We start from the raw sequence: 15,331 nt of genomic DNA, 5'->3' as shown, positions 1-15,331 counted from the left end.
GGTCTGCAAATCGCTGTGAAATGGGCACAGCCACCAGTCACCCTCCCGCCCTCCTGCGCCTGTCCAGCTCGCCTCTCCCTGGGCATTTCCGGAGGCATCACTGACAGCCCAGGCGCCGGCCGCCCCTGGTACGGCCAAAAAGTCTAAACTAACACCTGAATTAGCTCCTGTAATAGAAGCTTGGGGCAGAGAGGCTGGAAAGGGGCTTTTCTGTACTGAGATCCACAGACGTCCCATTTTCCCAGAAACAAAAGCCTCGGACTCGAGGTCCAAACAGGACCTGGATGTTCTGTGCCAGACATTTCCCCGGGGCGCTCCTTGTGCCGCTTTCCCTAAGGCAACAACCACTGCTCAGGAGCACCAAGGATCCTTGTGATACCCCTCGGTCCCATCTATGTAAATAAATCGGATGATTTGACAGTCCCAGAGACACAAGGCCTCTCCTTGGTGACGTTGGACATCGCCTGTGGACCCCACCAGAGCTCCCACCCTCATTTTATTCCTCTCAACACTTCCAGGTTGGGCACCCATCCTTTCTGATAGCATTCGCCGAATAAGCAAAGCAACATTAACAGGTCGGGGAGGGCTAAGAACCTGTCTCCAAGCAGTGAAGCTGAAGTCATCAAGCCCTCAACCATGCCAGCCAAGCCCCTGGCAGCATGGGAACGCGCTCCCGCGGGGCGGGTAGCTGCCCGAGGCCCGGCTGCGCGTTGCTGGTGTTTGCTGCCGGTGGGTAACGCAGCGTCTGTGTGCGTGAGAGCAGGCTGCAGCGGGGAGGGAAGAGGGGGAGCCTGAATACAGGTGACAAAACCAGCTCTGCCACTTGTTGCTCTAACAGATGGGTGTAAACCAGGGTGATCCCACTGACCTCCATGGCTCACTCCCAGCTGATGCCAGCAGAAGCACTGGAGTCCTCCCCAGCAGAGGCCAGGGACTCTGCTCTCCCAGCGTGGTACCCAGATGAGCCTTTCCAGGCTTACTTTTAGGCACTTCTAGGCTGAGCGCTTCTCCATCTCCATAGGATCCCACCAGAGATGCTCCTCCAGGAGGACTTTCTCCAAGAGGAACAAGTCCCTGATAGCATCCCTCAGCCTTGGCTACAGCTCAGAGCCTTAATGCTGCATCTCCCTGTGCTCCCACGAGCCCCTCCTCCCCATCGCTCTCAGCTCTGTCTTTAAAGGCGCAGAAAGGAACCGGGTTGCCCAACTCCCAGTGACTGCCAGCTGGCTGTGAGCACCTGACTCCTAAAAGCACGTGTGATGTCCTCCCTTTCTCCCAGCCCCATTTTATCACTCCCACCTTGAGGTGCTGGTGATTCAGGCTTCCCTCCGCTGCCTCACAGCATCCCTAGCACAGCCTGCATCGTGCTCAGCCAGCGCTGCTTTATTCTTCACCCGCTGCCGAGGGAGGGCCAAAAAGGCATGAATGCGGAGATACCGAGACAAGTGGGAGGGTGGGAAGCGGAGGGAGAATAGCAGCCTCCTGGTGAGTTATTGACCGCAGCATCTCTGAAGAGGAGGGCTGGGAACCTGAATGCATTTGCAAAGCAGAAAAGTTTAGAGCTGCTCCCAAAGGAAGGGTCTGGGATAGAGCTGCCGGTGGGTTTTCAGAGGGTTTTTGGCTGTTGGAAGAGGGATGTGGTCCCCTGACAGTGCACAGCCATGATGTCAGCCATGTCAGGGGAAGGTGTGAGACTCTGTTAGATTCCTGGTGAACTCTCCCCACGCAAGGTCTGCAGGAGTGAGTGGCTGCCCCTGGACTAAGGATTTAACATCCCTCCTGCAGCCACCCACCGCTGCCTCTGCCCAGTCTCAGCCACTACCTGCAACTGCCAGCTCCTCTTAACTGGCCTTTTGAACTGGTTTCACTCCTCCTTCCAGTCTGAATCTGCCACCTTTTAACCCCTCAAATGTCCTTGGGGTCCTGTCCAAAGGGACCAGAAGAGAAGCAGCTGCCAGAAGCCCCATCCTCTGCCCTTACTGTAGGGACTGTCAGCACATCTCCTGCCTGGGGACCTCTGATAGCACCCAGATACGGTCACTGAGATGGCAACAGCTCGTCCCCATGTTCCCAACTCCAGCTGAGCCCCCTTGACAAGTCCTCAGCACCTGTTGCAGATCTCTGCCTTGGAGGAACCCTCATCCCTGGCAATCCCAGCAGGCTGCCAGCAATTCCTCCCTGCTTTGCTCTTTCCACTCCACCTGCATATCCCAAACACCACAAAAAAGGTGGGGAGTTAGTCACCTCCTTTCCCCTCCTCAAAAAGTGTTTTGCTAGATACATATACATGTTCACAAGACCAAAAGAGCTAAATCTGGAGCCTGGAGAACTTAGCTGCAATTTTAAAACAACCAGGAGAGCTCAGCACTGTTTTCCAGGCACATTGTCCAGCCGCCTCCAAGCCTGACCACCTCTGGTCTTGCTGGTGCAGACAGCAGCCGAACAATTAAGCGCTGTGAATCAGTCCAGAAGCGGGAAGCGGAGAGGAGAATATCCCAGAGCAAGGCTGAAGATGTCTGATCTCTTCTGATGCTATTTGCCAAGCTTGGGCACAGGGGGAGGGTCATCAGTTAAAGATGATGTGGAGGAGGGGGGGAAGGAGAGGATAAAGAGAACATGCAATTCCCCTAATTAAATCAGCCAGAAACAATGAGGTGCTGGTGCCCTCTAATTTTTAGATTCACAGATTTTTAGGGCCAGAAGGGACCGTGATGTTCATCTAGCCTGACAGTCTGTATTATGTAAAAGCCACTTGAAGCCAGACAGTGCCACTAGCTTTTTAGAAACAACAGCAAGTGCTGGGGAACTTATTAAAAGATCGCGATTCTCTGAAGGTGGAGGGACATGTGGCTCTCAACACACGCTCTGGTAAGGAGGAGGCCAGGTACATCCACCCCACTGGGCTCAAGCTGAACAGACGGCAGCACTGGGGGAAAGAAAACATCATTTTCCTTCCATGTCACACCGTTCCTTTGCCCAGCAAAGACGGATAAGCAAGCAAGGAAAAAAAAAGCAATCCCTTCCTTTATTTCCTTTTTGAATCTTCCCTAGTCCCTGGAAAAGAAACACCCTACAGGGATCCTGGCCCCGAGACATCTCTTGGTGTACATGCTTTGGTGTAAAACCCCACCGTTTGCAGGGGTGCAGATCTGTAGCAATGAGAGCTGAGCCCGACCTGCCATGCGAGCCAGATCCTGAGCTCCTTACTCAGCCTGCAGCACCACAGAGGTGTAGTCATTGACTGCAATGTGAGTTTCTCTCTGAAGATGGAGCCAGGCAGCATAAAACATCAATAAAGATCTCAGGATGCGTCCCTTTAATGAGCTGAGATTGTAACACGCTGACGGAGCTTGCCAGAAGCTGCCCATTCTGTCAGGAGGAGTAGATCCTGCTGGAGAAGTGTTAAGTGGGTCCTGCTGACTCACTGATGCAGATGGCTCCATCCCCACGCTGACGGCGGTGAGGCAGGAGGTACTGTCTCAGGGGAGAGCATCCAGCGCAGGGGCTGTGCTGGTACCCCGGCATGCGAACCCAGCCGGAGGGTGAATGCAAAAGGAGGTGTATTGGTTTTTTTTGTCCGTGTCCCACTGTGCGTAGCTCAGGGTGTCCCGGTGCATCAGTGGGCTCCCTGTGCCTCCACCGTAGCTCTTTTTGTACAGAAAATATGTTTGTCCCCACGAGGTCCCTGCCCAAATCCTTATCGCCCCCCCCAGCAGAGAAACCAGAGCAAAGACATGACTCAAGCAGCAAGTGTGGCTTCAAATGTTGTACACAGAGAGCCCAACCCTGAGCTCCTTGGGAACCTGCGCAGGGCGGGTAAAGCTGGACAGGGCACTGGTTGTAGAGATATTGGGGGGGGAGGGGTATCAATATAAGCATTTCCTTGCTGGGAAATTGTTAACTCCACCTTCCAGCTCCCTGGAAGGACTGGCAGGTGCCTGAGCACCTGTTCCGCCTGCGGTACAGGCAGCCAGCTCTGGAGCTGGACCCCTTGCACCGTATCAGCCAGCTGGCTGCAAGGCGTTCCTCCTTTGGCAGGCGAAGGGTGCAGAGCTGAAGGAGTCTTGTTCCTATTAGGAACAGGCTGCCTTTGGTGAGCCAAAGCCTGAGGTCTGTGTGGGGTGCCGTGGGAAGGTGATGTCTATTTCCCTAGCCAAAACCCGTTGCTACACCCACCAGGGAATCAGGTACCAAAGGGTTTGCACTCTCCAGACCCTAACTGTCCCCAGAGAGCCTGTGGAGCACCGGTCCCTCTTGCCAGGCTTGACCCAGTGTCTGCTGGACATATGCTCTTCATCCGACCTCTGTCTGTATGGCACCTTCAAGCCCTGGCTTGATGGGGATGTGAGGCTCCCATGACTGTCTCTTCTGTCCCCAAGCCCTCTGGGCCAACTCTCTCCCTGGCTTCTATGCCCCATGCTCCCTGTGCTTGCTTCTCCACCATCCTGATCTTTCCTAGGAGCAGTCACCACCCACCGTTTCAGGTCTTCAGGCTTTCCAGAGGTCCCAGACTGAGCTCCACCATGTCTATCAGGCATCCCTGCTGCAGATGCCCGGGTGCACTCAGGTCTCCACCAACCAGCTGGTCCATGCACCCAGCAGAAGATCTTCCACCTCTTGTTCCCCTCCAAGCCCAGGTACCTAACCCGAGCATCCTCCCTCACCTGGGTACCACGCTTCCCACCCCAGACCAAGCCCTCTCATGCCCCAGTGAGCAAAACTCCTTCCCCGGGGATGGAGGTGGTGGGCAGGGGGGGTGGGAGGCAGCTCCCCCCAATTTCTTTGCCTTCAGCACTTTGAGTTCCCGTTTCAATGTCACTTTAACTTGAGCGTGCGCGTGTGCAGGGGAGAAAGGCTCAGTATTAAATTGCCAATCTGGTCACATGTTGCCTGGGATTTGGCCGTAGCTAAGCAGCACCACCCCCGCATTCACTTTTTTGGCTGGTGACTCCTCTGCTCGGTGTAAGGCAGAGCCGGCAAAGAATAGGAGAAACCGGAGGGAGAAGGAAAAAAAAATAATAAAAAAAATAAGGCGAGTCATTGTGAATGTCAGGAGCTCCTCGGCTGCGGGTGTGACAGCGATCCTCCCCCTCCAAACTTGCTCCGGGTGAGAGCCAAAGAGAGAGGATTTCATTAGGATCTGGTAGCAGGCTATTTTCAGAGCTGACATCCTACCCACAGCTAAAAATAGCTGGTCCCCTCCACGCAAACCAGGGTTTCTTTTCTGTTAAACTTTAATAAACCTCAGCAAGGCTCAGACCTTGCTTTCTCCCCACACTTTGCTCCCTTGCTTGCCCCTCTTACTTCCATCATCCCTTGCTTTCCCTCTTTGCCATCCCTCATTTCCCACTGCCCCGGAGTCCTCTCCTACCTGGTCCCAGCTTGCAGGGACTGGAGTGGAGGCGTCACCGCAGTGGGGCTTGGGGAGCGGAGGGCTGGGGTCGCCTCCTACCCCAAAGCAGCATCCTGCACATGGAGCCGGGGGCTCTGGGTGGCCAAGCAGGCAGTGAGGGCTTGAGACGCCTGGGCTGCTGCCAGGTGCAGGCAGGGAGCCTCCGGCACCCCTCCAGAGCTCAGCCCCGCTCCCTCGGAGTGCCCCAAAAGCAGGGGCTGCACACGCTGCACCCCAGGAAGGTGCAAAAGCGCAGCTGGAGCGCGGGTGGAGCCAGCCCAGCCGCAGCCCCAGGGCCTGACCCCCACCAAAGGAAGATGCTTTGCTTTGGTGCCCCACGCTCAGGCGTGGGGAACCCGGGGCACACGGCCGGGCTGGACTTGCGGGGTCACAGCACGAAGCTGTCCCACCTGTAGAGGCTGGCTCCAGCATTCAGCCGCAGTCACCTCTAAGAGGGCTCTCCTGAAAACACCGCCAGCCTAAAAACTGCGTCCCTCCCCGGGGGGGCTCTCCCTCTCCTGCTGCGGCTGGCCCTCCTCTCCGAGGGGCTGTAGCAATTCCCTCCCTTCATTAGCACTGCCACCTCAGAGGTATTTATAGCCAGCACCTACCCCCTCCTCTGGGCTTTTTTAAAGACAAAACAAATTAAACTCCTTCCTGAGCTCCTCTTTAGTCCAGCCTGGCAGCCCCAAATCCCATGGCTTGGAATAACCAACCCCTGCAGAGACCTTCCCTGCTCAGTGCATGCACCCTGCCTCTTCCAGCCCCAAAACTTCCACGGCTCCCGGCCCGGCACAGCCAAACCTCAGCAGAGGCTGCAGCCGGTTCGGGCTCTGCTGCTCCTCGGATGGAGCCAAGGGTCACCCTCAGCTGCCTTCTCGGCTCCCCCCAGCCACCCATCGGTCCCTGCCAGCTCGGAGCATCCCTCGCACCCACATCCCCAGGCAGCCTCGCACACCCAGGTGCGCGGGCAGGGCTGGTGAGGGCCGGCCTGGCACACCTCGGGGACAGCCAGGGGGACTGGGAGCAGTCTCATCGGCTCAGCCCAGCGCCCACCAGCACGGTGGGCTCCGCTCGCCTTCTCCCTCCACCCCACGCCGGGTGTGCACCGGCCCTTTGGAGGCCCTGGCCGCCGGCCAGCCAGCCATTTCCTGGTAATCTAATAGCTGCAGCAGATGAACTGAAAATGCATTTCCTGCCACCGTGCTGTAAAATTTTTATTAATGTAAGGAGAGAACGGAGCGCTGGCTCATGCCGCCCGGGGCCGCAGCGGGGCGGAGGGCAGTGGGACCTCGGCAGAGCAGCCGGGGGCTGTGGGGACAGCAGCTGTGCCACAGTGATGCTGCCAGAAGGCGGAAGTACAGGGCTGCATCCCCCCACTGGCAGCATCGCAGTACGGGGAAACTGAGGCACGGGCAAGGGAAGTGCCTCCCATGGAAGTAAAATTAGGCAGCAGCCCCCCAGTTGCCTCCCCAGGGCAAAGGACCATGCGGGTGGGTTTTGCAAGGGGGGCTCATGGGGATGGAGGCACGGGGAGAGGAGCCAGCGTGCCTTGGTGGATGGGCACTGCGGTGGGAGACCTGCCACACATTGCTGCCTGCCCTCCGTGTGGCATCTCACCCACCTCCTGCCTGTCTTCATGCCCTGGGCTGACTCCTTCCCAGCTGGAAAAGGGACATCCCAGTTAAAATCCCCCATTAAGGCTCTCCTGTGTAAGGAACAGCCTATAGCAGCCAGTAAATAATGACCACCAGCCTCCGAGTTTGCCTGGGAAGGGCGCAGAAATGCTTGCTAGGGAGGAGAGAGGTGCTGCAGCTGGGACACGCGTGTCCTTGCAGCTCTATTTCAGCAGCAGTTGCTCTTTCCACCCACGATCTAGAGCCCGCAGGGGCTCTGCAAAGGACCTGCAGAGCCAGCAGCCAGCTCGGCATCCTCTCCACACCCCACTTGAGCATCCCCCTCCCCACTGACCCCCAGCCCCTACATCCCACCCGGGGACGGTGTCACCACCCCAGGGTATCCAGCTGGTGACATCCCTGTGGTGACAGGGAGCAGGCAGCCCTGGGGCCATGGAGCTGGAGCCGTTTGCACAGCCCTTTTCCCACTCGGAGCCTGCTCCCTGTGCCAAGGCAGAGCTAAATTGGAAAAACACACACAATGACCTCTTGTGGAATGTAGTATGAATATTTGATAGGTCTAATGTAATCATATCCAATCGATACAGGCAGGAATATCTCTCCCCCTCCTCCCCTGCGCTCTCACTCTGCCCTGTCCCTTCCTCTCTTTCCCTCTCTCTCCCTCGCTCTCTCTTTCATTAATGCATTCTCCACTTTACATTATTTATTAACTTCCTTCCTTTTTTTTATTTAGAAAAAATAAATTAAATAACAGTGGTTATCTGGAGGCTTGGACCCACCTGCCTAAGCGCTTTTGGGTCAGGCAAAAACTTTTCTGACCTTCTCTCACCTCCTCGCCTTCCTTTGCTGAGACAGGGAGGGTCTGCCACAGGGCTGTGACCCCCTGACACCCCATCCCTCACTGCCCCTCAACACAGCCCATATCTCACCACATGGCACAGCAGAAGATGCCCCAAGCCCATAAGCAAGACCCTGAGGCACAGGCAATGCCATGGAGGTTGAGTGTCTCCAGGTCAGGCCAGAAGGACAGTGCTCCCACCTCCAGCATGGCAGAGCTCCCCCGCTGCCCCCAAACCAAGCCTGGCTAGGGCAGCAACATGGGCAGGGTGGTGGCCAGACCCGTGGGGAGCCGATGCTCTGCTCCAGGGTCTCACAAACCCAGCTCATCTGTCCCTCGCTGTGGTTCCCAGAAAAAGCATCTTCTAAGATAGGCTTCAGGGCTCCATTGGAGGGTGGTGGTAAGGGGTGGCACCAGTGTCCCCCTGCTGCCTGAACCCCCCCAAACCCCACCTTTCGGCAGTGGCTGGAGCTTGTCTGGCTGCAGATCCCAGCCACTGGCACTTGGTGAGGTGGGACCCACAAGCAGGAGGAATGGGAGGCTAAGCCCACCACAGGGAGGGGTCTTCTGGCACATTGCCACCGATGACGGGTGAACTCCAGCCCACGCTCCCCCCTCCACACCTGCAGAGCTGGTGACAGAGAGCAGCGGAGACGCTTGAAGCCTCTTAATGGGCTGGGAAAGGTGAGGAGGAGGTTGAAGCTTCCTATATGGGGCTGGACTCTCCCCAAAGCTACTTCCAGAGCTTCCCAGAGCAGCCAGGCATATTTTGGCAGTCCAGGGGTGCTCCCTGGGGATGCTGCTGGTCCATGCTGCCCTGCCAGGGTGGGCTGAGCACAGGGCAAGCCCTGGGTAGGGACAACCACACTGTCTGCCTCTGTGCCAAGAGCCCTGACACCAAGACCCCCCCAGGGCCACTTAATAGGGCAAAGAGACCCCAGGCTGGAGAGCTGCATTCCTCCACTCCAAGCAGAGCTGGACCTGAGGGGCCATGGAAAAGCTGGGGCAGGGCCAGGTTCGGCTGCAGGCAGTGGGAAAGTCGAGGCGAGTGGGGAAAGGGGCTGTGCAGCAGCCAAAGCAGTGACCCCGCGGAGGAGGGTACCCCTGGGGCTGGGGTGTGGGGGTGAGCAGAGGGGGTGAACCCAGGGATGCCCTGAGGGAGCTGGCAGGCAGCCCTCCCCCGTCATGCTGCGTTCAACTGCTCCCAAATACAGCAACTGGCAAAAAGGGGGACCTGCACGCACCACCCCTCTCTTGGAGGTGGGTGGCAACAGGACATGCCTTGCTCGGAGGCTGCATCAGCAGGGCTGGCCACCTTGCAAGGAGAGACCACGGTGTTTTGTTGGGCAATTTTGAGCTGGGGAGCCCCACTACGGGGCTCCGTCCGCCTCCTGATGGCCATGCTGCTGCCGGGTCCCAGCAGGGTGGGAGAGAAGCCATGGCCTGAGCCCCTGGTGCAGGCAATCAGGCACAGGGGTGATGCTGGGGAGCACATACAAGAGCCACAGAACAGACCTGGGGACATGCGACATGGGTCCTAGGGGGGCTCTGAACCTCAGCTGGGACGAGGTCCTGGGTTTAATGGGCACAGTCTCTGCAAGGCTCCCACCTGACTCATCCCACCTTCTCCCACTCATCCCCAGGGGAGGTCAATCTCCTTCCTCCTCCGGTACCTGCTCTGGGGCAGGAAGAGCATCCACCCCCAGGACAGGAGAGGAAATTCTGGTTGTATAGAGCCTCATAAAGACTCACCTTTCCCCTGTCTCCAGGGGGAGGCATGGGCAGGTGCAGATGCTGCCTCATCCCTGCACCAGCACCTGGGTGTCTGTCCCTCTATGGACACCCCATTTTCCCAGGCAGGGCAATATGAGGCTGAATGTTTTATTATTTTCCATGAGGGAAGGGTGTGAGAGCAGCCTGGGAGAGGACCTGCTGCTCCAAATACACAGGTAACAAAGTCAAAGGAAGGACTTGTCTTTGCCCACAGTTGGCAGCTCCTCCCTTTCTGGAGGACACCACCAAGCACATATTAATGGAAATCAGGAAATTAAGTCAGTTCATGGTTCCTTGACTCAGTTTACCACTTCTGATAGGTGCAATGGCTTATTCTTTGCCTGCAGTTATTTGGGAAGCATCCTTCCTTCTCCCATGCTATGGGAGATGTGGCAGACCCCCAGGGCGCAGCCAAAGGAGGAGGTTGGCCACTGCTTTCCAAGATACCATGATCCAAAGCACCTTTGCCGGGGGTTATCACAGAGCAGGCTAGAAGGAGGGCAGTGATCCAGCCTCAGTGTTGGCCATAGCTTCTCCCCCACTACTAGTGTCCCCAGGCAGCCTGGGGGATATGCGAGATTTCAGCTGGGAACAGGCCTGAGAAAATCATGGGCTCCCTGTGGAAAGCACATTTGAATCCACCTGGGTCTGTTTGGAGAGAGAAAAGGATCATTCATCCCTGAAGAGGGAAGGCTGAGGGCTTCCTGCTTCCCCACTGAAGGTTTCCAGACGGGTCCCATGGAGGAGCTGCATGTCCCCACCACTGGGTCTCATAAACCAGGGCTGCTCAGGCCACAGGGGAGGTAGAGCCACCCAGGTCTCCCAGCAAACCAAGATGTAGCACTGGCGGCGCCCTGGGGGACTGTGACAACTCTCCCCAGACGGCTCCCCCATCACCCTCGTGCCTGGCTCACGGATGCACCAGCACTGCCGTCGCACATGTCACCGTTGCCCAGCCCCAGCTCACGCTCCCCTCGTGGCTGTGTTTTGCTGAACCAGGAAAATCAATACTGGCTGTCTGCTGATGGCCAGACCGGGCGGGGGGGTCAGACGGAGGGGAGGCAGGGGCTGAGGCGAGGCAGGGGGACAGAGGAAGAGCAGGGGGACCCCAGGGGCTCGGGGAAAGGCAGCAGAGCTGCATGGCAGAAGGTTTGGGCAGAGACCTGCAAGGGTTTGTCTCCCATCCCCGGAGGGTCTGCAGGATTCACCCTGCTGATGCAGCCCCCTTCTCCCAGCCCCCTGGCAGAGACCCGGCTGCCATAGACACACGGGAACCGACAGGGACTCTGCTTTAATGCAAATCACTTATTGACCCTGCAGAGCTGAGGGCGGAGGAAGATTGAAAGGAGGAAGTGTAGGGAAAGAGCTCCAATTAGCAGCATCAAAGCTATATATTATCTTCTGGAACGAGTGCCCTGGCCAGCAGGCAGCAAGCCAGCGCAGTGGCTGCTGTGCAGCATGGTGCTGGGGGTGACCTGGCCTTGCACAGAGCCCGGGGACCCCCTAGAGCATCCCCACTCACCCCCCAAGAAAGCCCCCAGTGCCCACCACCCTCCCCCGCACGCAGAGGCTGCGCAGCTCAGGGCGGCCCTTGGCCACATGCACCCAGTTGGGAGAAGGGAGCCGGAGCTGGGGAACCTGCCAGGTGGCTGCTGGGACCAGGGAAGGGGCAGGTGACATTGTGCCAAAGGATGGGCAGGGAAGGACCTTCCTCCTCGGCCATTTGCCCTCTCCTCACGGGATCCAGATGCCCGTGGTGGTGCTCTACATCATTTCAGCGATTCCCTCTCACTTTCCCAAGACACTGAGAAGAAGAAATTTACTCAAGAGCCCTGGGAAAAACAGCTCCATGGCAGACAAGCGAGAGGTAAAAGAGCTGCTGGGGTGTGGGGCCCAAGGCAGGAGGTTTGGAGCTACCAGCAGGAGCTGGGTGCTGGAGGGCCATACCCATATTTCCTGCTGTCCTCCCCGAACGAGGGGACACCCAAAGGGTGTCTTCAGGGCCCCTCCATTGCTGCAAAGAAAAAAACATTGAGAGCAAATGCTCCACTTCTAACAGAGAGAGAACCCTCTGTCGCCTTCTTGCTCCAGCACTTCCTACCATGCCTCTGCCTCCAGTACCTCCAGCATCTTCACGTACCCTGCAAGGGTCCCACGGACTCGTTTCCTGAGCCCACCCACACATGCCTCTGACCCCAGGATCCCAGGGGATGAGGAAGGGTCTCACATCCCCAGAGACACCCCAGCATCCCTGGGCAGACACTGTTCCCAGGAGAGCTTCAGAGGTTTCCTGAGCTGAACAAGCCCCCGTTGTGTGTTCCCCTTTCCCTTGAACTGCCTCCCTGTCCTCAACAGGGAGCTGGGAGCGAGAGGACCACAAAGCCTCCAGCTCCCCCACGGCACATATTCAATATCCCATAAATGTTTGTCTTTTACAGGACACGTCAAGCACATACTCCAGCTTGCAGGAAGGAGACTTGCCAACCTAACGGCTCATGTCAGGAGCTGTGGGATGAGCTTCTGATTCCTCAGACCTGCGAGCACTGCCTCCTCCTGTCTGGGGTCTGTACTGGCCTCAGACATCAGAGGATGCCCGCAGTTGAGTGCAACCTGCCTGGATGAAGAGGGTGAAGGTCTGTGAGAAGAGCACAGCTCACACCCGAGCCCAGATCCCTTCTGGGTTCTCCCCCTCCATGGTCCTACAGGCAGGGGCAAACCATGGGTCCCGGCCGCACCATGGCTCTGGAGCTCAGAAGGTGACACCAGGGTGGGGTGGAGGAACCCCAGATTGGAAGGAGATGCTCTCCTTGCAGACATCCCACTGAGAACGGTCCCGTGAGCTGGTGACAAAGGTGCTGCCAGTCCAAGGGGGAGCGGAGGCAGCTAGCAGCACGCAGCCCCCAGGCCAAGCTCATCGGAGAGAAACCGTGACGTAAGGCTGGGGGAAGCAGGGTCCTGGCCTTTCCCAGGCTCCGCCGTGCTCCACGCTCCAGTTCCCTGCCAGTTTATCAGCCACTGGAGTGCGACCAAGGGAACATCGGCCAGGACAGAACAAACAAACATCCGAGTTTGGGCTTCCTTCCTTCCTTCGAACAACCAAAAAAAAAAAAAAGGGGGGGTGGGGGTGGTGGAATTAAATTCATTTTAAAAAAGCAAAACTGAAACAAGACAAATAAATAAGCATTTTTGTTTCTGTGGGGATGTGATGCATTCTTGGGAGTGGGAGCTTGGCCTCGGGGAGAAGTAATGCCAGAGCAGCAAAGCCAGTGACGGCACGGGTGGCCCCATGGGCAGCTCACCACTGCACCCAGAGGGACCCGGCGCGTGTCCCTCGGCTCCGATAGCCCTTGGATCAAGCGCTGTGCCGGTGTCAGGATCGCAGCCACACTGGGGGCTTTGCCTCAGGTTTTACCTCGCATTCTTATCACCATTGTGCACGCCAGGTTCTCCTGCTAGCCTCCATTCCCTCAACCCTCTTGAAATCACTGACCAGTATCACTCTAAGAGACAGAAGTTTAGAGGCAACTTTAGTCCTAAGAAGTGTCATGAAAGGACAGAGTGAGGAGGAACAGAGGGGCTCAGCCCCTTATGACACACCAGAAAATCCCCCTGGACTCTCAGGTCCCTAAGACAGCCACATTTCACCAGTTCATAGCCTATTGAGAGGGGAAGTTCTGGTGGGCAGAGGTTGTTTTGCCCTTTTCATTTCATTACAACAACCTTGCAGCATGGGTCAGTTAAGACCAACCAGCAACTGGAGCTCCAGTCCCTGGACCCTCCTAACCCTGACCTCCCAAAGGTCCTCCGGATTTTCCTCTCATCTTACTGTGCTGTGTTATCCATGATGGGGTTTGTTGGGTTGAGATGGGCCAGGTTGGATCATTCATGTTGGTTGGGTTGTGTCACTCTCGTTGGGTTGTGTTATGTTGGATCACTGGCGTTGGGTTGGGTTGTTTTGGGCCACTCACATTGGGTTGCGGTGGGCTGGGCTGCATCATTCAGGTTGGATTGTATCGAGTTGTGCTGGATGTGCATCAGAATAAAATAGTTCCAACACCCAAACTGACATCTTTCAGAATTTTTGTCCTGTGAGTGTCCCACACTCATTTCCAGGAACATCCCCTGTCCGCTCAGGCACCTATTGTTCTGGTTGCTCTTGTGGAAATTGCCATGTTTCCTGTAAAACGTGAATTTCCTGTCTTGACATGCGGAAATGTCCCCCAATTTTTGCCAGCGTGGAAGCCACGTGTAAAGAGAAACCTGTGTGTGCCCTGCACGTCACAGAAAGCACCACCTGACATCAGCACCGGCAACACAACCCCTGAGAAATCCTGTGAGCAGGGAAGGGTGACAGATTTCTTGCACGGCCCGTCAGAGCGGAATGAGCGAGCCCAACGGAGGATGCATCTGTAGGATGCGGAGTCACTTTCCTCTGCGCGTGGCGATGCGCTGCTGACCTCGGAGCCCCACGGCACTGGAGCTGCTGCAGGGACTGGCAGGGCCTTTCCCAGGCAGAGGGCTAATTCTGTATCCCCCGGGCCGGATGCGGTATCTCGTCACCAGCACCCATTAGGGAAGGGAAGAGCATTGTGTGGGCTGTTGCTTTTTTTAAAACCGTTTCTTGACCCCAGGACTAGCATGCGAGTGAGAGCCGCTGCTGGAGGAAGGAGGGGAGAAGAGGAGGGGGGGCAGAAAATTCCCAGGTCCCAGCTCTCCCTGGGAAATCCCCAGAAAGCTCCCAGGCGCTTTCTTTCCCAGCACACAACATACTACGTGCCAGGGCCAAGCAGCAGGTGCATGTCCAAAGCGCTGGGCACCTGGGGGAGAGGGTAGCCAGCCAGCGCACCTCCAAGGGGGACTGGGGTTGTGGCACTGCCAGCCCCTGCCCCACAAGACACGGCAGGTCCAAGCTCAGCTCTGCAGGGCACAAGAGGGACTGCACACCCTGGTGAGCTCCAGAGACCACACTCCATACCCCTAACGGTGGTTCATCTACGTGAGACACAAACCATGGGACATCCTGATGCTGCTGCACTGCTCGTCCTAAACGCAGCCAGCGGAGACACCACAGGAGGGGGATCTTTCCTCCCCAGAGCCCCCCAGACCCTTAGCAGCCTTTCAGCTGATTCACTATTTATTCGTGTCTGCTCACATCCACTGCTCATGACAGGAATACACCTGGATCTTGCAGACACCCAGGCGCTGTGTCAGAGGTGCTGAGCACCAGGGCATGGTGGGAGAGGGGCTGGGGCTTCCTGCCAGGCCCATGGTGTGCGGGAGAAGGACCAAGACACGGGGCGAGGCACCGGGTGAGCATGAGGAGCATGGGGCTAGCCACTGCCTGCAGCCATGCAGCTGCTGCCTCCCCTGGGGAGCTGGCATCAGGGCACACTTGCACCCCGGCAGCCTGGGAAGGGCCCGCGCCAAATTCTCATGGAGGCTGAGATGCCTCTGCCGTGAGCTCACCGAGTGACTAACTTGTTTATCTCCCTTGGGAGCTGTACCAAGTTTTTGGGAAGCAGCAGATCCCCGCCAGCTCCTCTGCCTGTTCCAGGCGCCGCCCCCACCCCTTTCCTGAAAAACACTCTTGGAAAACAGAAAGCTGTGGTGACACACCACCACGTCCCCTCGCTGTGAATGCAATCACAGCAAGTGGCTGTTCCACCTCTTGCCAGACCAGCACACCCAGGA

This window comes from Falco peregrinus, chromosome 13, assembly GCF_023634155.1.
Source record: "Falco peregrinus isolate bFalPer1 chromosome 13, bFalPer1.pri, whole genome shotgun sequence".
Taxonomy (NCBI): Eukaryota; Metazoa; Chordata; class Aves; order Falconiformes; family Falconidae; genus Falco; species Falco peregrinus.
This window is presented reverse-complemented; position numbering follows the sequence as displayed.